General features: G+C 41.1%; 1 protein-coding gene and 1 non-coding gene across 2 annotated transcripts in view; both read left to right on the top strand.

Moving 5' to 3' along the window:
* Positions 1–26,285, top strand: part of csmd3b (CUB and Sushi multiple domains 3b) — a 2,186,187-nt gene that overhangs the window by 1,623,854 nt on the left and 536,048 nt on the right. The window lies entirely within an intron of this gene.
* On the top strand, positions 19,138–19,247 carry LOC132402568 (U6 spliceosomal RNA). Its single transcript, XR_009514952.1, has one exon. It is a non-coding gene; the product is annotated as a U6 spliceosomal RNA (small nuclear RNA).

Here is a 26,285-nt window from a genome sequence, read left to right as displayed (position 1 = left end):
AGCTTTAGGGAGGGTGCAGAAATTTACCAGGATGCTGCGTGATTAGAGAGCAAACGTATGAGGAAAAGTTGAATGAACTAGGACAAATGGAAGAGAATAAGAGCTGGCTTGATGGAGGTGTATAAAATGATGAGATGTATAGATAGAGTGGACAGCCAGCACTTATTTCAGTACAGCAATGGCTAATACTAGAGCGCATCCTTTGAAGGTGAAAATGGAAAGCTTAGGGGAGTATCAGAGATGTATATTTTTTTTAACATAGAGTGATAAATGATTAGAATGCACTTCAGAGTGTGGTCATAGAGCGTGCTACAAGAAAAACATCGAGGATTGTGAAGGTGTGGACACATGAGGCTGTGGGCAAATTTGCCTCTGTACTTACCTTTCATAAACTTGTTTCATTAACGGCCCGTGGTTATAAATCTGGGAGTAGGGGATAAGGGTGGTTGCCCCATATGACATGAGACGTGCTTTTGTAGAATTTCAGGCAAGCGATTTTCTCTTACTGAAGGAAAGGTTTATGCCCTGAAGGGGTCTTTTTATATTTAAAACGTTCTTAATAGCTTAGACAGTGTTGGCATGTTTCTAGTCTACTTTCCATTTCTCTCAACATTGTGAAGTTAACTTCAGAATTCACTAAATCTAATCCTTGGAAGTTTCACTTAGGTTGAGCACATGGTCATCATGTCCACTCATCTTAATTGGTCAGACCAGAATGGGGCTGATTTTCTGTATTTACAGTCCGCATGCCTTTGTGCCTTTGTCCTGCATTTGGATTTTAGTGCCCTTGATACCCCAGAATCCATGAGCACATCCAAACTGCTCTTAATTGTTGAAATCAAACCCGCTGGCAGCTCGTTCTACACTCTTACCACCCTCTGAATGTAAAAGTTCCCCTTAAAATTTCACCCCTCACCCATGGCCTATAGTTTAAATCTCACCCAATCTCTAGGGGAAAAGCCTGTTTGTGTTTACCCTATCTGTACCCTCTTAATTTTATGTAACTATCAAAAATACCCCCATTCTCCTACACTCCAGTGAATAAAGTCCTTGATCTATTCAACCTTTCCATCCAACTCTTGTCCTCAAGTCCCAGCAACATCGTTGAACGTTCTCGCTGTACTCTTACAATCTTATTGATAACTTTCCTTAGGTCAGTAAGCTACGTATACCTCATACATTCCTGGTGTCATTCTCAGAGTTTGGCCAGTGGTGATATTTGCATCTTGTTTTACGCTTGACTGGTGACCTTGGTGGCTTTTGTAGAAACGTCCCTCTTAGTAACTGACTGGATCACACCAGCAGCCCTTCTCTAGACACAGTGTTCTCTATTCACCTGCTTCAGAAATAAAGTGAAGGATGCAATTCCCATTGGCTTACACAATATACGGTACTAGCGTGCTTTAAAATGTTGGCATAGAACTGTATTTATCAATGTGGAGCAGAGAGTGAATGTGTAAGTCTGGCAGGTGCAAAGGATGTTGGGAATGGTGAGGGCAGAGCACCACGGGATGGGTGTGGGACAGGCGGCAGAGAAGGAGTGCCAGAGGCAGGGTAGGGGGTGGCAAGTGTCCAGACACACCCAGCCCTGAGATACCAGGCAAAGTTGTCTGATTCCACAGAACTGGTTTATTAATCATTACAGAATGTCTCTCTGGTGCTTCCTGCTCCCTCCCTCTCCCTTCCCCCTTTCCCAATCATGATTCCCCTCTGCCTGCTCCCTTCCCACTTTCAGTCCGCAACAGAGACCCATATCAGAATCAGGTTTATCATCACTCACATATGTCATGAAATTTGTTTTTTGTGTGTGTGGCTGCAGTACAGTGCAATATATGAAATTACTACAGTACTTTGCAAAAGCCTTGGGCCTAATATTATTATTTAGGCCTATTATTTCTGCACAGTGCCATAGAGTAAAAAGGTGTTTACTGAATCTACTTTACCTGACAAGGTAGTGGTGCCTTCCATTATGTTAGAAGCACAGAATGAAGTTGAAACTTTGTACAAGACGCCTGTTGAATTCAGAAATAGCTTATCAGAAACTTAATTGCTAAATTTTGAAGCTTTCTTTTGCACTTCTTGTGAAAAGGTTTTCAACTGAATCTTATATGCACAAAAAGATTATGCGAGGTGTATGAGGTAATGAGAGATTATGAGACAATCATGAGGGTGCCGAGGGATTGTTTAGCTCATTTAGCAGAGGTTCTAACAGACATCTTCAACATTTCAGTGCCCGAGAGAGTGATGGTAACTGCCCCAAACTGCATGGTGGAACTGACTACAACAATCATGAATTGCTTTGAGCATCTGCTTTTGGATTGCATTAAATCCCATCTTCCCACTAATTTGGACCTTTTCCAGTTCACTTATCACTTAAATTGGTCCTGTGTTCATGCCATATCCTCTGAACTTCATTCCGTCCTGTCCCACCTGGAAAATCATTCCCTATTTGCAAGGGTGCTGGTAATCGACTTCAGCTCAGCATTTAATATGATCACCCTCACAAGTATGTGGGTAAACGGACCTTGTTGACTCTCTTTCTTTATCAATCTTTTTATTGGTTAAATAAAAGAGTGTATATATAAACAAGAGGAGGATTGTCTCAAATATCTATATCACAAATATCTACATCAAAATCAATAACAATTCAAATAAAAGGAAAAATAAATATTATCAAGATTGTATATATATATTAAAATAAAAGTATATAAGATATAAATAGATAATTGATTCTCCTCTTGTCCATAAAAAAATGATAAAATAACTTTTATAGTTATAATGTACACCAAAAAAAACACACAAAAAAACAAAAAAAAGTAAATGAAAGCACTGGGCAGCTTAACTGAGAATGACAGCAAGAAAAAAGAAAAAAACTTTCTAATCAAATCCAAAATTTCAAAAAGGTAACTTGAAGGGCCATAGGTTAGAGCAGATGAAAATATTGAATAAAAGGTCGCCAAATTTCCTCAAATTTAGAGGATGTATCAAATGTTGGACTTATTAATTATTTTCTAAACTTAAGCAAGACATAATGGAGTTAAGCCAAAAAATTATAGTAGGTGGATTAGAATCCTTCCACTTAAGCAAAATGGCTCTCCTAGCCAGTAAAGCTGTAAAAGCTGTCACGCGTTGAGCAGAAACAGGAATATCACCTGTTTCTGATGAAATGATCCCAAGAATTGCTGTAAGTAAATTCGGTTGTAGATCCAAATTCAAAACTTTTGATAGAATTTTAAAGACTTGTTTCCAAAAATTATCTAACTTAATACGAGACCAGAACGTATGTGTTAAAGTAGCCACCTCAGTATTATATCTTTTGCAAATATGATTAATATTAGGAAAAATACGGGCTAATTTGTCCTTTGACATATGAGCCCGATGCACTACCTTGAACTGTATCAAGGAATGACGGGCACAAATAGAAGAAGTATGCTCTCACACTTCTCTCTTTAACTGGATCTTGGACTTCTTGACAGAAAGACCACAGTCAGTCCATGTTGGCAGCAACATCACTAGCTCCATCACACTGAACACCGCCTGCTTGCACAGCTCACTGTTTTTCACACTGCTGATGCGTGACTGTACAGCTAGACCCAGTTCAAAAAAAATCATCAATTCACTGCTGATACAACAGCCTCATCAGCAACAATGACAAGATGGCGTACAGCGAGGAGGTAGAGGGGCTGCAGAATGGTGCAAGCGCAACAATTTGAATCTGAACATGGACAAGACCAAAGAGCTGATTGTGGACTTTAGGCTGACCACTCCTTGCTGCGCATAGATGGCTCCTCCATGGAAAGAGTTAGGAGCACCACTTTTCATGGAGTAAATGGACAAATTCACCTTGTGCCTCAGCACAACTTCTTCAGTTAAGAAAAAACAGCAGCATCCCCACTTCCTGTGGCAAACGAGATGAACAAGGCTCCCCTCACCTCCATTCTAACCAATTGTTGTTGGAACACCTATAGCTGGTCTCCTGACCAGTCACATTACTGTCTGTTACCAGAACTGTAAGGCAGCTGACCCTTCAAAGGATAGTGAGAACTGTTGGGAGGATCATTGAAAGTCTCCCTTCCATCCATCAGGAGCACTGTATGTGCAAGACCCTTAGCATTGTGAGAGGTATATCTTCACAAAAAACATTGGCGAGATCAAGGTCTATTAATCCTTTGGGTGTCTTTGGTTCCCCCAGTTCCATTACAGACCTAAGTTACAGAGTATTTTCTTTCAGATTAATTAAAACTGATTAATATAAACCTGGTATGATATGCTCTGAAGTCTTCATTGTCACAACTGAATTACATCTTTAATCGAATAGTGTGGAGATAGGAGCAGTTTCAAGACAGGGAGTCAGGCAATCAATTTAAAATTTAAAGATGTTAAGATTTTGTTTTGTGAAATATGTTGCTAGTCTTTGACATTCTTCATCTTAGAATACTTTCAATACAGAGTTACTGAGTCAATTTGAGACTGATGAATATATTTCAGACACAGTAGAGCCGTTTGACATTATGGTGACTGAATATAAAGTGGTCAAATTACAGTATCATAAACACAGGTGATTCTGCAAATGCTGGAAATCCAGAGTAACACACACAAATGCTGGAGGGACTCAGCAGGTCAGGTAGCATCTAAGGAAAAGAATAAAGAGTCGATGATTCCGGCCAAAATCGTTCAGAATCACCCATGATCTCAATGACTGGCAGAGGAGACTACTTCTGCTGCTATTTTATAATACTCTAATTTCTGTAAAGAACAGTAACTTCATTAAATATTTGCTTCATTAAAGTATTTTATCATCAATTCTTTTTCGTTCTGTGTTTGAGATTGCCATCAAAGCACTTCTAAGACACTCCATAACCATGGGCATCCACTTTCTGCATTGAATTAATGCTTCACAGCAAATATTCAAGAAATATTTGAAATATAAAATCACTTTGTATGCAATAATTTATCTTCATTTTGGCTAAATTGGGCTGGACGTGGCTCATTTCTCTCATCTATGCTGGCACCACAGAATACTAATCTTTTGCATCTGTATTGCACCTGAGGACCTCAGTTCCTCGGCACTGAGGCAAATCTGCAAAGTGGAGGTGGTCCTGAGCTGTGAGTGAACCCACATGAAGCCTTGCTCATAGACCAATTAAAATCAGAAAGCATCTTCACTGTCTTTAAGTACTAGCAAAAATCAGATGAAATAGACACTCCTGTTAGGTGGAAAAATATCAATACTTATTAAATATATTAAAAACAGTAAATTTTGAAACATATTAAACTTCTGTTATTTAATTAAAAATATAAATATTAAATAAAATTCATTAAAAAAGTAGTTAAACTTATCTGTTTAATTAGTGTTACCTGACATAAAGTTAAGAAGTTAAACTTGGTGCAAGCATGGTGCATGTCACATGGTGCGAGCAGAATCATCTGCAGCTTAATGTGAAAAAAGACTAAGGAGCTGGTGGTGGTCCTGAGGAGGGCTAAGGCACTGGTGACCCCTGTTTCCATCCAAGGGGTCAGTGTGGACATAGTGGAGGATTATAAATACCTGGGGATACAAATGGACAATAAACTGGACTGGTCAAAGAACACTGAGGCTGTCTACAAGAAGGGTCAGAGCCGTCTCTATTTCCTGAGGAGACTGAAGTCCTTTAACATCTGCCGGATGATGCTGAGGATGTTCTATGAGGCTGTGGTGGCCAGTGCTATCATGTTTGCTGTTGTGTGCTGGGGCAGCAGGCTGAGGGTAGCAGACACCAACAGAATCAACAAACTCATTCGGAAGGCCAGTGATGTTGTGGGGGTGGAACTGGACTCTCTGACACTGGTGTCTGAAAAGAGGATGCTGTCCAAGTTGCATTCCATCTTGGACAATATCTCCCATCCACTCCATAATGTACTGGTTAGGCACAGGAGTACACTCAGCCAGAGACTCATTCCACCGAGACGTAACACTGAGCGTCATAGGAAGTCATTCCTGCCTGTGTCCATCAAACTTTACAACTCCTCCCTCGAAGTGTCAGACACCCTGAGCCAATAGGCTGGTCCTGGACTTATTTCCACTTGGCATGATTAACTTATTTTTATTTAATTATTTATGGTTTTATATTGCTATATTTCTTCACTATTCTTGGTTGTTGTGGCTGTAACGAAACCAAATTTCCCTCAATAAAGTATTTCTGTCTGTCTGTCTGTCTGTCTGTTGAGCTCGTCAGATCTGAACTTCAGGATACCCTGAATTCACTGTGACTTCAGGGGTTGAGCCAGGGTCAGAAGCAGCCACAATACGTTAGTACATTATTATTACAGCTAGTGATGTTTTTGAATTCAATCCTGGCACTGCCTGTAAGGAGTTGGTATGTTCTCCCCATGACTACGTAGGTTTCCTCCCCGTGCTTCAATTTCTTCCCACAATCCAAAAACACAGCAGTTAGGTTAATTGGTCATTATAAATTGTCCTGTGATTAGGCTTTTGTTAAATAGTTGGGTTACTGGGCCGTGTGGCTCAATGAGTCAGAAGGTGCATCTTCAAATAATATAAAATTGACTCCACTGCATTTCCACACCTTCATTGCACAGTCCAGACACAGAAGTTATGTTGGACCAATACATATTCTTTGCCAACTCACACCAACTCTTGACACAAAACATTATCTGTTTATTTCCCTCTGTAGATGCTGCCTGACCTGTTGATTTCCTCCAGCATTGGTGTATTGGTCAGGATTTCTAGTATCAGCAGTACAGGCATAAACTCATAGAAAATTACAGCACAGAAAAAGGCATTTTTGGCCCACTTAGTCCCTGCCAAATCATTTAAACTGCCTACTCCCATCAGCCATAGTCTTCCATACACCTACCATCCATGTACCGATCCAAGTTTCTCTTAAACTTTGAAATCGAGCTCACATGCACCACTTGCTCCAGCAGTTTATCCCACACTCTCATGACCCTCTAAATGAAAAAGTTTCCCCTTAAACATTTCACTTTTCACCCATAACCCATGACCTCTAGTTGTCGTCCCACCTAACCTCAGTGGAAACAGCCTGCTTGCAATTGCCCTATCTCTACCCTTCTTGTGCTCGTTAAGTTACTTGCAATACCCTGTGCACACTTTACAAACTAGCTGATATTCTTTCGTAAGCACGAAAAAATCTGCAGATGCAGGAAATCCAAAGCAACACACAAAATGCCGGTGGAGCTTAGTAGGCCAGGCAGCGTCCATTTTTTCCACAGATTCCGCCTGGCCTGCTGAGTTCCTCCAGCACTTTATGTGTGTTGGTATTTTTTCTGACTCATAATTTAGACTTCCATTCTTTGATAGGGATATTTTCACAGTGAGGATTTGGGTATAGTAGTTAAACAATTATTCCAGTTCACACCTTTTTCAAATGCTAAAGCAGGGAATCAGCAATATCCTGCAATATATACAGCATATGCATAATTTCAATTAGGTATTATTGTTTAGTTGATTAATCTTGACAAGGAGATTGCCAGTGAAGTCACAGATTTACTCAATTATTTACAGTTCATAGCAAAACCTCAGTAATGTTGATTGTGAATCATCCATCAAAGAGATTTTCTAATTTGAATTTCAAGATCATTTTGGTATTATTGAAGTGTCAACGACTTCACCCTGCATTTATTTTGGAATAAATTGTAAACTTCTCTCACAGAACCGTTATCACTGTATTTTGCAAAACAATTTCCTATTCAGAAATATATTTAGTTGTACTCCTTTGTCGCAGAATAGTGCAGTATTTTGAATACTATTTTTTAGTTAGTTAATCCGATATATAGGTGACAATGCCAGCATTTATAATGCATTCTTTATTAGCTAGGGGGAGGTGGTACACAGACCATCAATGATAAAAACAATATACGTTTTGGGAGAATAATGTGGGTGGAAATACATCTCTACCAAAGGGGGTGTAAGGCACTCCTTCCCTCAGCTAGCCTGCAGGTCACCCTTGGGCAAGGTATAACACCTGCTTGGGCCCCCCCAATCATGGTCATGCGAAGGCATGGAAGCAGGTGGTGAATGGTCATATGACAGATGGTCCATATCACAAGTCCTTAGTATGCAGCCACTGACGCCAGGCAGACAATCTCCAAAGAATATTGATAATGGCTGGAGTCACCCATCTTGTAAAGACACTGTCCAGAAGAAGGCAATGACAAACCATTTCCGTTTAAAAAAAAAATGCCAAGAACAATTATGCTCATGGAAAGACCAGGATTGTCCATATCTACCAACACAGCACACAAACAAACGATGAGGGTGTCAATTAAGAAATCTGCTTTTTTTCATGAATCATGTTCATTTTTTTAGAGTTATTGGAGCTGCATTTATGTGACAAGTGGCGAATATTTCATTACACACTTGACTTGTGCCTTGTAAAAGGTGGAAAAGACTTTGGGTTTCAAAAGGTGGGTTACAGATTACAAGAGCTGGGACGTCTCCTGAAATTGTATTGAGCCTGGTGGGACTGCGTTTGGCAAGTTGTGTTTGAGTCTGCTCTCCCTACCCAAGCAATAGAAGTTGACAAGACTGATTCTGGCATGAGGAGTCTATTACTTCTGGACAGAGTAAATGGACTAAAGTTGTACTTTTGCGAAGAGGCCCAAACAATTTCCCTTTCATCTGAAGATACTCAAAATGCTGGATGACATCAGTAATTAGGCAACATCTATGGAAAGGAAAAAAAAAACAGAACATTTCATCAGGGTTGTAAAGGAAGGGAGCAGAGTTACAGATATTCATTGTCGAGGGTGGTGGGCCTTTTTGCCAACCTCAGCTTACTAACATAGCAGCTGACACTTGTAGAGATCAAAGAGTTGTTTCTGAGTAAGTTAAACTTCCAACCAATATTCTTTGTTCAGCTTCCTGTCTGAACAAGAAAAAATCTTAGGTTATTAACATAAATTGCAAGCAATAATCTGTCTGAAGTTAAAAGGGCAGCTTTGTACAGATTGAGCAGAGATTGCTGGTCCACAGAACAGGGCTGGCTTCTTATGGGATGCACTGTAAGACAATAGGGTTATGTTAATTGGGCCTACAAACTCAATACTATCACTGCAGAAGCCAGAATAAGAAGGTGAGGGGGAATGGGAAGGACTACAAGCTGGCAGGCGATGGGCAAGACCAAGTGAGTAGGAATCTCAGTGGCTGTGAGAGAGCAGATAAAGTAAAAAGCTGGAGGGTCACAGGTGGTAGAGGTAAAGGGCTGATGAAGAAAGAATATAATAGGAGAGTGCAGTAGACCATGGATGAAATGGAAGCACAAGAGGCAAGACGGGGGGAGATGATGGGCAGATGAAAAGAAAAGAAGGGGTAAAAGGGTATTATCTCCCCCATGGTAGTACAAGAAGAGAGTGTCACAGATGCTGAGTGCTTTTATTTATGGTCACTATTTTCAATTTTCACTATTATTTTTCAATTCTTCAAGAAGGCTCCTGAATCTCACAATTTTGTGCAGTTGTGCCTCCATGCCAGTGAGTGATGCAACCAGCCGGAAAGTTCTTTGCCTGAACCTGATAGTCAGGCATTTAGACCTCTGTACCTCCTGCTGCAAGATGGTGGCGCGGCTTGGACAGTCGGAATGTCTGAAGAGAGATTTTGCCTTCCCGAAGCAGTTCCTCCTCCAGAATTCAGATAATTCACTTTCTCATTTTATATCATAAAAGGACGGTTCGATTGTTAGCTACCCATCTGTAACATTGACTCAGTTTCTGCCTCTCTTCCAACTTGATTTGTCCTGCTAGGCATTCCCTATGGCTTTGTGCTTTGAAACTTTCACATCTTTTTGTTTGTGTTTGCTGTCTCTAATTGCTTTTAGCTCGCAGCTCTTAAGTTTATTTATTCATGCTTTTTCTCTGTAACTGTTTTCATTAATATATCAACCAGTTTATCCTCAAGGAAAACCTAGCCTCAATCTTTCTTATACATTCCTTTGTTGTATCCACCCCCGCCTCCCCACCCTCATGGCAACATAAAAATAAGTGGTTTTCTTTATTCCCTTGTTCTGATGAACAGTCTTTGACCTGAAATGTTAGCCCTGTTTCTCATTCTGCATGTGCTAATGGTTTCCAACATTTTACACTCTTAGTTTAGACATACACATCTGAAGATTTTTGGTTTACAAGCCTGTATTCAATTGAGTTTAAAAAATGAGAGGTACATTGAAAAAAAAACAAAACCTTCAGCGGGTTAAGACCAGAAGATAAGATATAGAAGCAGAATTCAGCCATTCGGCCTATCGAGTCTGCTCTGTCATTCCATGACAGCTAATTTCTTATCCTTCTCAACCCCGTTTTCCTAATTTTTTCCCCGTTATCTTTGACACCATTACGAATCAAGAACCTATCAACCTCCATTTTAAATATATCCAATGCCGTGGCCTGAACAGCTGTCTATGGCAATGACTCCAACAGATTCATCACCCTCCAGCACCCTTAAGCATTCCCCCTTATCTCTGTTCTAAAGAGATATCTGAGTCTGTGCCCTCTGGTCACGAGCTTGCCCACTATAGGAAATATCCTCCGCACAGTCACTTTATATTGGTCTTTCAATATTCAATAGGTTTCAATGAGATCCTCCCCTCATTATTCTAAACTCCAGTGAGTGCAGGTGCAGAGCCTTCAAATGGTCCTCTTGTATTGACCCTTTCATTCCCATAATCATTCTGGTGCCAGAGGACTGGAATATTTCAAATGTTACTCCACTCTTTAAGAAAGGAGGAAGGCAGCAGAAAGGAAATTATAGACCAGTTAGACTGACCTCAGTGGTTGGGAAGATGTTGGAGTCAGTTGTGAAGGATAAGCTTATGGAATATTTGATGACACGGGACAAGATAGGACAAAGTCAGTTTGGTTTCCTTCAGGGATAATCCTGTCTGACAAACTTGTTGGAATTCTTTGAGGATATTACAAGTAGGATAGATAAAGGGGATATAGTGGATGTTGTATATTGGACTTTCAGAAGGCCTTTGACAAGGTGCCACACATGAGGCTGCTTACCAAGTTAAGAGCCTATGGTATTACAGGAAAGGAACTAACATGGTTAAAGTATTGGCTGATTGGTAGGAGGCAACAAGTGGGAATAAAAGGATCCTTTTCTGGTTGGTTGCCAGAGAGGTTTGTGTTGGGACCTCTTCTTTTTATGCTGTATATAATTGATTTAGATGATGAAATAGATGGCTTTGTTGCCAAGTTTGCAGAGGATATGAAGACTGGTGGTGTGGCAAGCAGTGTTGAGGAAACAGGTAGACTGCAGAAGGACTTAGACAGATTAGGAGAATGGACAAGTAAGTAGCAAATGAAATATAATTGTTGTAAAATGCATGGTCATGCACTTTGGTATTCGGAATAAATGTGGAAAGGATGTTTGCCATGGTGAGAGAGTCTTGGTCAAGAGGGCTCAGCCTCAGGATAGAGGGACATCTGTACAAAGAAAGTCTGTATAAGGACTCCCAAGTCCCTTTCCATCTCTTTGTAGAGTAATTTTTTTTCTATTGGTTCGGGAGCCTAGATCCAGGAGTCATAATTTTAAAAAAGGCAGTGAGCCATTCAGACACAGGTAGGGAGAATTTTCTTCATACAGAAGGTGGATTTTGTTTAGAAATTCACAATCCAAATGGGCTATGGAGCTACAATCACTGGGTTTATTCAAGAAAGAGATGAAAATTGCATTAAAAATGACGTCACGGTAGAAGATTAGTCATAATCTTACTTGCTGGTGGAACAGATATATGGAATCAAAAAACCTTCTCTGTTTCTGCTTTTAGCTCATTACACTGCTGACTTTTAGAGCAGCAATGAAGGTCCGCCTTCTCAGAATAAAAATAATATTCATTGCTCTTTCCATACCAACTTTTTTTTGACCAGTCAGGGTTGTTAACACCAAACTGAACCCCTGAACCTGGAGGACTGTTGGACCGCTGTTATATGGTCTCTACCCTTTGACCTGTTTGGTATTTAAGACCTTACCAAGAACCAAAGCACAAGGCATCGACTGCAGCCAACATAGCTCATTGCCATTGATGCAAACCTGATGATAAGGTTGTGGTCCTCTTGAAGACTCTTTGAATGAAGCCTCTCCATATCTTCCTCTCAGCTTACACTGCCATCCAGCTTTGCATCATCCACTGATGGATTAGTTGTCTAGTAATCTCTTGGGCAATGGAATTGGTATTGGTTTATTATTGTCACATGCTGAAATACAGTGAAAAGCTTGTCTTGCATACTGTTCATTCCAATCAAACCTTTCCACAGTGCATTGAGGTAGAGCAAAGTAAAACAGTTATAGAATGCAGAATAAAGTGTAACAGGTACAGAGAAAGTGCAGTGCAGATGAACAATTAGGTGTAAGATCATAAGGAGGTAGGTTGTGATGTTCAGGATTCATCTTATCATACAAACAAATCATAAGACCATAAGATATAGGAGCAGAAGGAGGCCATTCGGCCCATCCAGTCAGCTCCACCAGTCAATCATTGGCTGATCCAATTCTTCTAGTCGTCCCCACTCCCCTGCCTTCTCCCCATACCCTTTGATGCCCTGGCTAATCATGAACTTATCTATCTCTGCCTTAAATACACCCAATGACTTGGCTCCACAGCTGCTTGTGGCAGAATATTCCACAGATTTACCACCTTCTAAGGTAATTTCTCCACATCTCTGTTTCTAAATGGACATCCTTCAATCCTGAAGTCGTGCCCTCTTGTCCTAGACTCTCCTACTATGGCAAATAACTTTGCCATATCTAATCTGTTCAAGCCTTTAAACATTCAGAATGTTCCTATGAGATCCCCCCTCATTCTCCTGAACTCCAGGAATACAGCCCAAGAGCTGCTAGATGTTCCTCATACGGTAACCCTTTCATTCTTGGAACCATTCTCGCGAATCTTCCCTGAACCCTCTCCAATGTCAGTACAGTCGGCCCTCCTTATCCGCAAATTCCGCATGTGCGAATTCAACCAACCGCGAATCACGAAAACCTGGAAAGCTCTTCCAGCACTTGTTATTCGAGTGCGTATAGACTTTTTTCTTGTTATTACTCCTTAAACAATGCAGTATAACAACTATTTTACATAGTATTTACATTGTATTAGGTATTATAAGTAATCTAGAGATTATTTAAAGTATACGGGAGGATGTGTGTAGGTTATCGTGGATCGGGATCGAAAAACATCGGAAGTTCTCTTAACTAAGTAAGTTGGAACAGGTACATCCGCTATTATTTAGTGTCATTTAGTCTATGCATATAAAATGCTTAAGAACGTATATTTCAGCGCTAGGCTCGGGAACGCAAATTCGCGAGTTCAATCTAGTGACAGATCGTTATGGTGTGCACTCTCCACCATGCCGGGTTGACATGGAAGATCAAAAACCCCAAACCCCAAAACCCAATAATTAAACCACTGCGTTGCTTAGTAATGATTGTAGCTTTCATCGGGGCACAGCCTTTCTCACTTTATCCTTTAAAATTGTTCCGATCATTGACCGACATAGCCTAACGCTTTTCTAATGACCGATGGCTTTTCAACTCTTTCCGATTGCTTTATTATTTCCACTTTATTTTCAATCGCAATCATGATTATTTTTGTGAACAGAAACACTGCGGTTTCAGATCTCTGCCGCTGGTCCTAATGTCCACCGCACGGAGACAGGTTAAATAAAGTCGAGTTCCGCTGGGTCCTAAGATCCACAGTCATGAGACAGGGTGAATAAGGGACTTGAGCATCCACGAATTTTCTATCTGCAGGGGGTCCTGGAACCAATCCCTCGCGGATAAGGACGGCCGATTGTATGTCCTTTCTAAAATAAGGAGACCAGAACTGCATACAATACTCCAAGTGTGGTCTCACCAGTGCCTTATAGAGCCTCAACATCACATCCCTGCTCTTATATTCTATACTTCTGGAAATGAATGCCAACATTGCATTTGCCTTCTTCAGAACTGACTCAACCTGGCGGTTAACCTTTAGGGTATCTTAAATAAGGACTTTCTAGTCTCTTTGCATCTCTGCATTTTAAATTCTCTCCCCATCTAAATAATAGTCTGCCTGTTTATTTCTTCCACCAAAGTGCATTACCATACATTTTCCAACATTGTATTTCATTTACCACTTCTTTGCCCATTCCCCTAAACTATCTAAGTCTCTCTGCAGACTTTCTGTTTCCTCAATGCTACCTGCCCTTCAACCTATTTTTGCATCATTGGCAAGTTAACCCACAAATCCAGAAATCACGTAGTCCAAATCATTGACATACAAACAACACTGACCCCTGTGGAACTCCACTGGTAGCTGGCAGCCAGCCAGAATAGGATCCCTTTATTCCCACTCTCTGTTTTCTGCTGATCTGCCAATGCTCCACCCATGCTTGTAACCTTCCTGTAATTCCATGGGCTCTTATCATGCTAAGCAGCTTCATATGTGGCACGTTGCCAAAGGCCTTCTGAAAATCCAAGTACACTATATCCACTGCATCTTCTTTGCCTTCTCTGCTTGTAATTTCCTCAGAAAATTGTATTAGGTTTGTCAGGCAGGATTTTCCTTTCAGGAAACCGTGCTGGCTTTGGTCTCTCTTGTTACGTGCCTGCAGGAACTCCATAATCTCAACCCTATCAATCAATTTCAACAATTTTGCAACCACTTAGGTCAGGCTAGCAGGTCTATAGTTTCCTTTCTGCTGTTTCCCACCATTCTTAAATAGTAGAGTAACATTTGCAATTTTCCAGTCATCCTGTACAATACCAGAATCTATTGATTCTTGAAAGATTGTTGTTAATGCCTCCACAATCACTCCAGATACTTCCTTCAGAACCCAAGGGTGCATTCCATCAGGTCAAGGAGATTTATCCACCCTCAGACCATTAAGCTTCCTGAGCACCTTCTCAGTCATAATTTTCACTGCACATACTTCACCTCCCTGACACTCTTGAATGTCCAGTATACTGCAGATGTCTTTCACTGTGAAGACTGATGCAAAATACGCATTCAGTTCCTTTGCCATCTCTGCGTCTCCCATTACAATATCTCCAGTGTCATTTTCTATTGGTCCTAATTCTACCCTCAACTTCCTTTTACCCTTTATATACTTAAAAAAGCTTTTTGTATCTTCTTTAATATTAGTCACCAGCTTCCTTTCATAATTCATTTTTTCCTTCCTCATGACCTTTTTAGTTTCCTTCTGCAAGTTTTTAAAAGCTTCCCAATCATCTCTTCCCATTAGCTTTGGTTTTCTTGTATGCCCTCTCTTTTGTTTTTACCTTGGCTCTGATTTCTCTTGTCAGCCACGGTAGCATCCTTCATCCATCTGAAAATTTCTTTTTATTTGGAATATATCTGTCTTACATTTCCCTCATTTTTTGCAGAAACTCCAGCCATTATTCTTTTCCAGCCAACTTTGGCCAGTTACCCTCTCATGTCATTGTAATTTTCTCTATTCCACTGAAATATTGACACATTGGAATTTAGTTTCGCCTTCTCAAATTTCAAAGTGAACGATCATATTGTAATCACTGTTCCTTGAGGGTTCCTTAACCTTAAGCTCTGTTATCACCTCTGGATCCTTTCACAACACCTAATCCAGCACAACTGATCCCCTTGTGGGCTCAACAACAAGCTGTTCTAAAAAGTCATCCCTCAGACATTCTACAAATTCTCTCTCTTGAGGTCCAGTACTGGTGTGGTTTTCCCAATTGACTTTCATTTTAAAATTCTCAATGATTATCATGACATTGCTCTTTTGACCTGCATTTTCTAACTTCTGCTGTAATTTGTAATCCACATCCCTGCTGCTGTTTGGAGGTCTGTATATAACTGCCATTAGGGTCCTTTTACCCTTGACATTTCTTAACTCAACCCATACAGATCCTGCAGCTTCCAATCCTATGTCATCTCTTTCTAATGATTTAATATTATTTCTTATACACAGGGCTACACTACCCCCTCTGTCGACCAATCTATCTTTCCAATACATCTTATATCCTTCAATGTTCAGCTCCCAATGGCAGCCATCCTTTAGCCAAGTTTCAGTGATGGCCACAATGTCATATTTGCCAAACTGTAGCTGAATTTCAAGATTGATCATTTTTTTTCCTATGCTGCATGCATTCAAATATAACACTTTCAGTCCAATATTTGTCGCTTTCTGTTTTAACCACACCACACCTCTATTGTCCTGTGAATCATCCCACTGGCTGTGATTATGTCTCATCTCCTGCCTGTCCTTTCTATCATCTCTGTTGTGTTGCCCGCTACCTTTGATTTATTTCCCCATCCTCAGCCCTTTCAGTCCAGTTCCCATCCTCCTGCCAGATTAGTTTAAACCCTCCCTAACAGCTCTATTAAACCTGCCTGCTCGGATATTGGACTTCTTTGGGTCCAGGTGTAACCAATCCTTTTTGTACAGACCGTAACTCCTCCACTCATTAGCATGTGGCACAGGCAGCAGTCCTGAGATTACTACTCTGGAGGTCCTGCTTTTCAGCTTCCTGCTCAACTCCCTCAATTCTCTCTTCAGGACCTCCAACCTTTTTCTACCTATGTCATTGGTACCAATGTGTACCAAGACTTCTGGCTGTTCACCCTCTCCAGTCAGAATACTCTGCACCCGAGGCATCCCGTACCCTGGCACCTGGGAGGCAACACACTGTGCGGGTATCTCTATCAGGCTGACAGAACCTCCTGTCTGTTCCCCTCACTATGGAATCCCCTATGACTTCCGCATTCCTCATCTTCTTCTCTCCCTTCTCTACCATTTAATTGTCTTATAACAGTGGGGTAGAAGTGTCCTTGAGCGTGGGAGTACATGCTTTGAAGGTCTATTGCCCAATGAGAGACGGAAGAAGAAAGAACATCCAGGGTGATTGAGGGTCTTTAATTATGTTAGCTCTTTTACTGAGGCAGTAATCAGCATAGACAGAGTCCATAGAGGGGAGGCTGGTTTACAAGTTATGCTGAGCTCTGTCCACAGCTCTCTGCAAAGTGGTTGTGGTTGCCATAGTAAGTAATCATGCATCCAAATTTGTGTTGTACAATTACCAATGCTTTGCATTGTACATCGATAAAGATTGGTAAGGATCAACAGGGACTTGCCAAATTTCTTTATTCTCCTGAGGAAATAGAGGCTTTGGTGAGTGTCTATGACCATCGCATCTATGTGGTTGGAACTGGACAGGCCTTTGATGATGTTTACTTCTAGGAAGTTGAAGCTCTCAAACTTTTGAAACACAACTCATGCAGTCAGCAACACATACATCACCCCTCTTTGTGAAGTTAATGACCAATATTGATGCACCATCAATAACTCACTCTGAGACGTAAAGGCGAGATATCGGCTTTTATTGACTGGAAGAAGGAACAAGCAGTGGTTGACCACCATACTACATCCTGGAGACTGAGAGGCCAGGCTCAGACCTCATTCGCCTTTATACCGGGGTCTGTGGGAGGAGCCACAAGAGCAGTCAGCAGGGGGCATGTCCAGACAGGTATATGTAGTTCACCACAAATACCTTATAAAGGCCTCTGGAACTACCATCCTGCAATAAAACCTTCTCTTGAAATGTTGTTCAAACTATTCAGCCATTCATTAAACAATGGAGGTTAACACTGCTGTTTCTGAGCTCACATAATCTCAACCTCCCCATCACTGTTATTTGTATCAGACACAACCTGAGGAGATTCTACAGACTCTCCCTTTCCTTGTGGACCTCTTTGAGTTGTGTAGCTATTGTACTGAAATACTTGTGACCTTTCCACTGTAGTCATCTTCAGAGAGATCACTGACACACTCACAACCAGAATCAGAATCGGGTTTGATATCTGTGTGGCCAGTCTAACCCTTAGGTTTGGCCAGCGGTGTTAGCCGAGGGAAGACAGCTGTCTGGCCCCACCAAACGTCTGAAATCTGAGGGGCAAAATCTCTTATTTGTGTGGATGCTGGGTGATCTGTTTGCCCCCGTTACAAATCAGTACCACGAAATAACAGACAATATGCCATATTCAATTAAACAATTTAGCTTTATAATTTTTAATTTGACTAAAGGATCAGTAAAAAAAAACAAGAAGAAAAGGGCCTATTGTAATGAAACAGTCTAATGCGCACAAGCTGGAGCTCACGGTTTTGGTTCTGCTGGTCCTCCATCGATCTCCTGGGCTTTATTGATTCCCAGTCGCACTCCAAGTCCATAACCTGCTGTCTACAACCTCTCCTTTCTGGTATCTTCTCTCTTCATCTCTCACCAAACAAAAGACCCAGATCACCTCATTCTCAGGCACACAACAAGGAAAAGCACTCCCTTCATTGGATGGTGCACTTTCCAAAGCCCGTTATCTCTAGCCACCATAACCCAAACACTGCTGCAACAGAGAAATCATTACATTAGCAATGAAAGATTTCCCAGGGTGTTACACTAGGTATAGCTCAACCACCATCTATAAAATTGCTGACAAAAGAACCATTGTTGGTAGAATCTCAGATGGAGATGAGAGGGTGTACAGGAGCAAGATTTATCTGCTAGTTGAGTGGTGTCACAGCAACAACCTTGCACTCAATAGCAGTAAGACAAAAAAGCTGATTGCGGACTTCAGCAAGAGTAAGACGAGGGAACATAAACCAATCCTCATAGAGGGATCAGAGGTGGAGAGAGTGAGCAATTTCAAATTCCTGGGTGTCAAGATCTCTGAGGATCTAACCTTGTCCCAACATATCGATGCAACTGTAAAGAAGACAAGACAGCAGCTGTATTTCATTAGAAGTTTGAAGAAATTTAACTTGTCACTTGGAAACTTCTATAGGGTACCGTGGAGAGCATTCTGACAGGCTGCATCACTCTCTGGTATGGGGAGACTGAAAGAAGCTAAGGAAAGTTGTAAATTAGTCAGCTTCATCTTGGGTAGTAGGCTCTGTAGTATCCAATACATCTTTAAGGAGTGGTTCCTCAGGAAGGCGTTGTCCATTATTAAGGACCCCCGTCACCCAGGACATCCTGTCTTCTTGTTTTGAACTATTTTTAATCGAGCTATTTAATCTACATATATATATATATTTACTGTAATTGGTTTACTTTTTTTCTTTCTATATTATCATGTGTTGCATTTTACTGCTGCTACAAGTTAAAATTTCATGACTGTGCTCGCTTCGGCAGCACATATACTAAAATTGGAACGATACAGAGAAGATTAGCATGGCCCCTGCACAAAGATGACACGCAAATTTGTGAAGCGTTTAAAAAAAAATTTCATGACATGTGCCTGGGATAATATTCCTGATTCTGGCAAACAGTGTGTTGTGAAATTTGTGGTAAACAACATACAGCAGTGCCTTGCAATACATAATAATAAAAAAAAAACTATAAATTCAAAGCAGAATATGCCAAAAAATGAAGCTGAGGTTGATGGGTTCTGGATTGTTCAGAGCGTCAAAGGTTACAGGTGGAAGGCAGGAGAATGGGGCGGGTGTGGAAAGCAATGATAAATCAGCCAGGGTGGAATGTCAGAACAGACTCGATGGGCTGAATTACCTAATTCTTATTCTGCAGTACCTAATAAAATGGCCACTGACTTCATGTTTGTGGTCTTCTACTGTGTGGCCCATCCACTTCGAGGTTTGCCATGTTGTGCTCTTCCGCATGTCACCATGGTAACATGCGGTTGTTTGGGTTACTATTGCCTTCCTGTTTGGTTTGAACCAGTCTGACCATTCTCCTTTGACGTCTCATATTAACAAGATGTATTTACCCACAGAGCTGCTGCTCACTGGAATTTTTTGTTTGCTCCTTGCAACATTCTTGATAAACTTTAGAGTCTTGTGCGTGAAAATCCCAGGAGATCAGCAGTTTCTGAGATACTCAAAACACTACTAGTTAGATATTTGCATTAATCATCAGGTGCCCTTTCCTGGCAGCACTTCACACTCCAAAATCAGCCTTCAATATACAGCCTCAAAGCTTGTGACAAAGTGTAGGAACCCATCACCACCAACCCCAACAATCTACTTCCCAAACTAACTGACAGCCTCCCTAATGAAATCCCTCCTCCAAATTTTCCTGTCTTTAATGGAAATCTATTCAATGTAAAAAATCTTTTCTTGGAGCTTACCATCTTAAGCTTTACAATCTTTATTGTTCTTTTCAGAAATGCATCAAGATTCATTCTGAGCTATAGAGTTCAAAATTGGACACAAGGGAAGTGATTCTAAGCAGCTGTTTTGAAGGGATGGTATTCTGAAGGCAGCCAACATACATCAAAAGATTAGTGCTAAAGCCAGACGCTATTCTGCCTCTGATGCCTTGGAAGATTATCCTAACATTTCATTTAAGGCTTCCTTATTGATTAATGTAATTGGTATCTGCAGAAAAGAGAAACAACTCATTTCCTGAGGACAGTCCACATTTTTGTAAACGTATTTCAGTTCAAGGTTTTGTCATCTGACTGTACAAATATACAACCAGATGAAACAATGTTCCTCCAGATAACAGTGTACCCACACAACATAGCACAGACAACATATAGACCAAAATGTTGTAAATATTGCAGTATAAACAAATTAGTCAACTATTCTTCAAAATGCATGAAGTACAGCACGGGTAAACAGGAAACAGTAGCACACACAAAACGCTGGAGGAACTCAGCAAGGCAAACAGAAGTTATGGAAATGAATGAACATAAGAAATAGGAGCAGGAGTAGAACATCCGGCCCATTGAGCCTGCCCTGCCATTCAATAAGATCATGTCTGATCTGTCTGTAAACTCAGTTCCATCTACCTGCCTTTTCCCCATAACCTTTAATTCCCTTACCATGTAAAAATCTATCTATCTGTATCTTAAATATACTTAGTGAAGAAGCCTGAACTGTTTCCCTGGGCAGAGAATTTCACAAATTCACCCTCTCTGGGAAAACAGTTTCTCCTCATTATCATCCTAAACCTTCTCCCCTGAATCTTGAGGCAATGTCCCCTAGTTCTAGGCTCACCTACCAATGGAAACAACTTTCCTACTTCTATCTTATCTATCCCTTTCAAAATGGTGTATGTTTCTATAAGATCCCCTCTCATTCTTCTGAATTCCAGAGAATATAGTCCCAGGAGGCTCAATCTCTCCTCATAGGTTAACCCCTTCATCTCTGGAATCAACCTGGTGAACCTCCTCTGCACTGCCTCCAAAGTCAGTATATCCTTCCTCAAGTATGGAGACCAGAACTACACACAGTACTTCAGGTGCAGCCTCACCAGTACCCTGTATAGTTGCAGCATGATCTCCCTGCTCTTGAATTCAATCCCTCTAGAAATGAAGACTAACATTCCGTTTGCCTTCTTAATAACCCGTTGTACCTACAAGCCAACTTTTTGTGGTTCATGAATGAGCACTTGCAACTCCCTCTGCACAACAGCATGCAGCAATTTTTCACCATTTAAGTAATAATATGCTCTTCTATTATTCCTTCCAAAGTGGATGATCTTACATTTACCAATGTTGTATTCTATCTGCCAGACCTTAACCCACTCACTTAACCTATCTATGTCCCTCTGCATCCTCTGTACAATTTGCTTTTCCACTCAGTTTAGTGTCATTAGCAAATTTTGTCTCACTACACTCAGTCCCCTCTTCCAAATCATTAATGTATGTGGTAAACCCAGTATCGACCCCTGCGGCACCCAACTCACCACCAACTGCCAACCAGAGAAACTCCTATTTATTTCATTTCCCTGCCTTCTATTGGTTAACCAATCCTCTATCCATACTAATACACTTCCTCCGACTCCATGCATCCATATCTCATTTATAAATCTCTTGTGTGGCATCTTATCGAAAGCCTTTTGGAAATCCAAGTATACAACATCCACCTGTTCCCCTCTATCCGCTGCACTCATTATGTCCTCAAAGAACTCCATTAAGCTTGTCAAACATTTGACGTTTTAAGTTGAGACTCTTCTTCAAGACTGGAAGGGGAAGAATAAAAAGGTTGGGGAGGGGATGGATGATAGCTCTAGGTGATAGGTGAATCCAGGTGAAGGGCTGGAGAGAAAGGAATCTGATAGGAGAGGAGAGTGGACAGTAGGGAAAGGGAAGGAGGAGGTGATGAGCAAGCGAGAAGAGGTAAGCAGTACAGGACAGTGAAAAGCTCAGTGTCCTAGTGACAAGACTTCGGTGGTGGTAGGGTGTTAGTCTCTCTGCCAGAGGGAAGAAGCTGTGAGACTAATGACACAATTTATAACACAATTGTTTTTAATACACTGGGAAAATTGAAAAAAATAACAAAATTTAACACAAAAACAATCTGAGAACAATAGGATCACATTTGTCTTGGAACTCAGCAGGCCAAGCAGCATCTATGGAAAAGAGTAAACAGTCGGCATTTTAGCCAAATATGAGACAGTGACTCAATGCATAAAAGCATGCAGACATAGTCAAGTAGTTTGGTTGTTGTTCAGACGAAACATCAGAATGGAGAAGAAATGTGACATAAGTGAGTTTGACCGTGGAGTGATTGATGGTGCCAGACCAAGTGGTTTCTCAGAAAATGCTGATCTCCTGGGATTTCATGCAAAATGGTCCATAGAATTCACAGAAAAAGATGGGGAAAACACAAACATCTAGTGAGCTGCAGTTCTGTGGGTGAAAACACCTTGTTAATGAGGGAGATCAGCGGAGAATGGCCAGTTTGGTTCAAGCTGACAGAAAGGTGAACTCAACTCAAATAACCACATGTTACAACAGTGGTGTGCAGAAGAGCATCACTGAATGCACAACGGATCAAACCTTGAGTTGGATGGACCATAGCAGCAGAAGACCACAGACATACACTCAGTTGCTACCTGATTAGTACAGCAAGACCCTAATAAAGTGACCACTGATCCTGAGATACAACAGAGGAAGTGTGGGACAGATTATCAGTGATATAACCTGGAGTTATCAGCTCGTCCAGCTGTTTCAGCATCAGTCACTCTCTCCCAGGTGACTCAGCCAGGGTTGATCAGGCCCTGGCTTGCGGACCAGTAGCATCGGTCCACAGATCACCCCTTTTGATCTATAGCCATCTGGAGACCCGCTCAGCAGCCTCTGTGATGGTCCTGATAGCTTTTTCCTTTGCAGCCCATACAATACCAAGGGGAGAGTAGGTTCTGTCCAGTGAACGGCCAGCAGAACCTCTACGCCCCTCCTCTTTAGGCTCCACTCCTGTCTCTGGCACTGGTATTTGGCTTCCTTATGCTGAAATGCCTCCTCAATCCACTCTTCTAAGGGAACCGTCACTTCTACCATGACCAACTGTTTCGAGGTTTCTGATAGATTGACCATGTCGGCCCTCATAGATGATAATGGTACCTAATAAAGTAGCCATTGAGTGTATAGGTTCTCTTATTTTGATGTGATCAGTGTCAAGAGGCCTTGTCACATTTGCAATATCTATGCTTTTCAGCTTTTTAAAAGCTTAATTTTGCTCTCCCTAATGAAATCCCTCCCCCAAATTTTCCTATCTTTAATGGAAATCTATTCAATGTAGAAGTCTTTTCTCAGAGCTTAACATCTTAAGTCTCAGAACCCTGTTCTTTTCTTCAGAACGGAATCAAAATTCTTCTTGGGCTACAGGTTTCAAAATTGGACACAAGGGAAGTGATTCTAAGCAGCTGTATTGAAGGCATGGTATTCTGAAAGCAGCAAATACATATCTGAAGATTAACGCTAAAGCCAGACTCTGTTCTGCCTCTGATGCCTCGAAAGATTATCCTGACATTTCATTTCAGGCTCCATTATTGATTAATGTAATTGGTATCTGCAGAAAAGAGAAACAACTCTGCGGAATGTTTCAGGAGGATGTTCCACACGTTTGTAAATGTATTTTATATTGCAACTATTTTTTTATTCGCGGAAAATTGAAAAAGTTTACAAGCAGACTATCAGAACAGGATTATATTTGTCCTGCTCTCGGGCGCTGTACTCTGTCTTCACTTCTAAAAAGCTAAAAACAGCAATGTTGCTTTGGAGTCTGAAGTTTTAAGATGACAGTTATACTTCCAGTGAGATTGAACATTTTAGTTGGACCCATCATGATGTAGGAGTCTAAATGTATCATAAATTGCGAGATTAAAAGTGATCTTAATAATTGTGCTGTATAAATGTAACCTGTAACGCCTCAAAGGTTGGGGACATGTTCAAAAAAATCTATCCAAAGAAAATTGAGAAGAATCAGAATGAGGTTTATTATCTTAATTCTTGTGAAATTTGTATTTTTGCAGCAGCAGTACAGTTTAATACACTGCAACAATTACTTTAATCATATAACCATATAACAATTACAGCACGGAGACAGGCCACCTCGGCCCTTCTAGTCTGTGCCGAATGCTTACTCTCACCTAGTCCCACTGGCCCACACTCAGCCCATAACCCTCCATTCCTTTCCTGTCCATATACCTATCCAATTTTACTTTAAATGACAATACCAAACCTGCCTCTACCACTTCTACTGGAAGCTCATTCCATACAGCTACCACTCTCTGAGTAAAGAAATTCCCCCTCGTGTTACCCTTAAACTTTTGCCCCCAACTCTCAACTCATGTCCTCTTGTTTGAATCTCCCCTACTCTCAATGGAAAAAGCCTATCCACGTCAACTCTATCTATCCCCCTCTTAATTTTAAATACCTCTGTCAAGTCCCCCCTCAACCTTCTATGCTCCAAAGAATAAAGACCTAACTTGTTCAACATTTCCCTGCAACTTAGGTGCTGAAACCCAGGTAACATTCTAGTAAATCTTCTCTGTTATAAAAATAAATAGAAAATAAAATAAGTAAGTACTATAGTGTTAAAAAAGAACAAAATGGTGAGGTAGTGCTTGTGGGTTCATGGTCCGTTTAGGAATCTGATGGCAGAAGGGAAGAAGCTGTTCCTAAAACATTGAGTAAGGATCAAGCAACTGTTATAAGGAAGGAGGAAGAGAAGCTACTTTATATGTCTATTATACACAAGATAGCTCCTCAACATTAGAACTCTTTCATTCTATGTGACTTCTTTACCATAAGACCAAAAGATGTTGGAGCAGAATTAAACCACTCAGCCCATTGAGTCTGCTTGGCCATTTGATCATTGCTAAACAAACATAGAAAACCTACAGCACAATACAGGCCCTTTGTCCCACAAAGTTGTGCCGAACATGTCCCTACCTTAGAAATTACTAGGCTTACCTATAGCCCTCTATTTTTCTAAGTTCCATATACCTATGCAAAAGTCTCTTAAAAGACCCTATTGTATCGGCCTCCACCACCATTGCTGGCAGCCCATTCCACACACTAACCATTCTCTGAATAAAAAACTTATCCCTGACATCTCCTCTGTACCTACTCCCCAGCACCTTAAACCTGTGTCCTCGTGTGGCATCCATTTCACCCTGTGAAAAAGCCTCTGACTATCCACACAATCAATGCCTCTCATCATCTTATACACCTCTATCAGGTCACCTTTCATCCTCCATTGCTCCAAGGAGAAAAGGTCGAGTTCACTCAACCTGTTCTCATAAGCCATGTTCACAAATCCAGACAACATCCTTGTAAATTAAATCCTTGTTGATTAAATTTCATTGTCAGACCAATTCTCCTGCCTCCTGCCCTTTATCCTTGGTTTGCTGTGGGTCTGTTAAAATGGATGACAATGGTACCTAATACATAAATGTGGAGTCTACAGAAATTGAACCTGATTTCAAAACAGAAAATCTCAGGAGAAAGATGCCAGACTCACTGAGGACAAGTTACTGGGGTTATGGCAAAATCCGATTCCGGTCCTGTTGCCAGTGTCCAAGATTACAGTGCTGCAACAACTGGAAAAGCATAAAATAATTGCAGGTCTGTGCGGGCAGGAGGCACCAGGGCCGGTAATTCCCTCAATATGCAAGCTGGTGAGTCTGGTGTTTGAGGCCTGGAGTTCATGGCCTAATCGTTGGCGAGACAGGAGTTCAAAACCTGGAGTTAGAGATCCAAACAACGGTGTATCCTGGCGTTGATACCAAAGATCGAAGCCCAAAGGATGATTGCAAGTCCAGAAGATCTGGGTCGATGAGTCTGCGAGTCTGCTGGGGAAGTCAGAGGCCTGACATCTGCAAGTCCTGAGTCCACCAGAGGCTGGGAGGCATGGAGATGGCCTGAACTAGGATTGGAAGACTGTACGGGTGTGTCAGTGGTGAATGACTGGAAAGGATGAAAGCGGCTTGTTTTTGGTGTTATTATGTTGTTCTGTTGTTATTGGTGCTGTTGGTTGTGTTGTTCTGCCAAATATGGGCATGCTGTGTTGGA

Source organism: Hypanus sabinus, chromosome 1 (assembly GCF_030144855.1).
Source record: "Hypanus sabinus isolate sHypSab1 chromosome 1, sHypSab1.hap1, whole genome shotgun sequence".
NCBI classification, from domain to species: Eukaryota; Metazoa; Chordata; class Chondrichthyes; order Myliobatiformes; family Dasyatidae; genus Hypanus; species Hypanus sabinus.
This window is presented reverse-complemented; position numbering and strand designations above follow the sequence as displayed.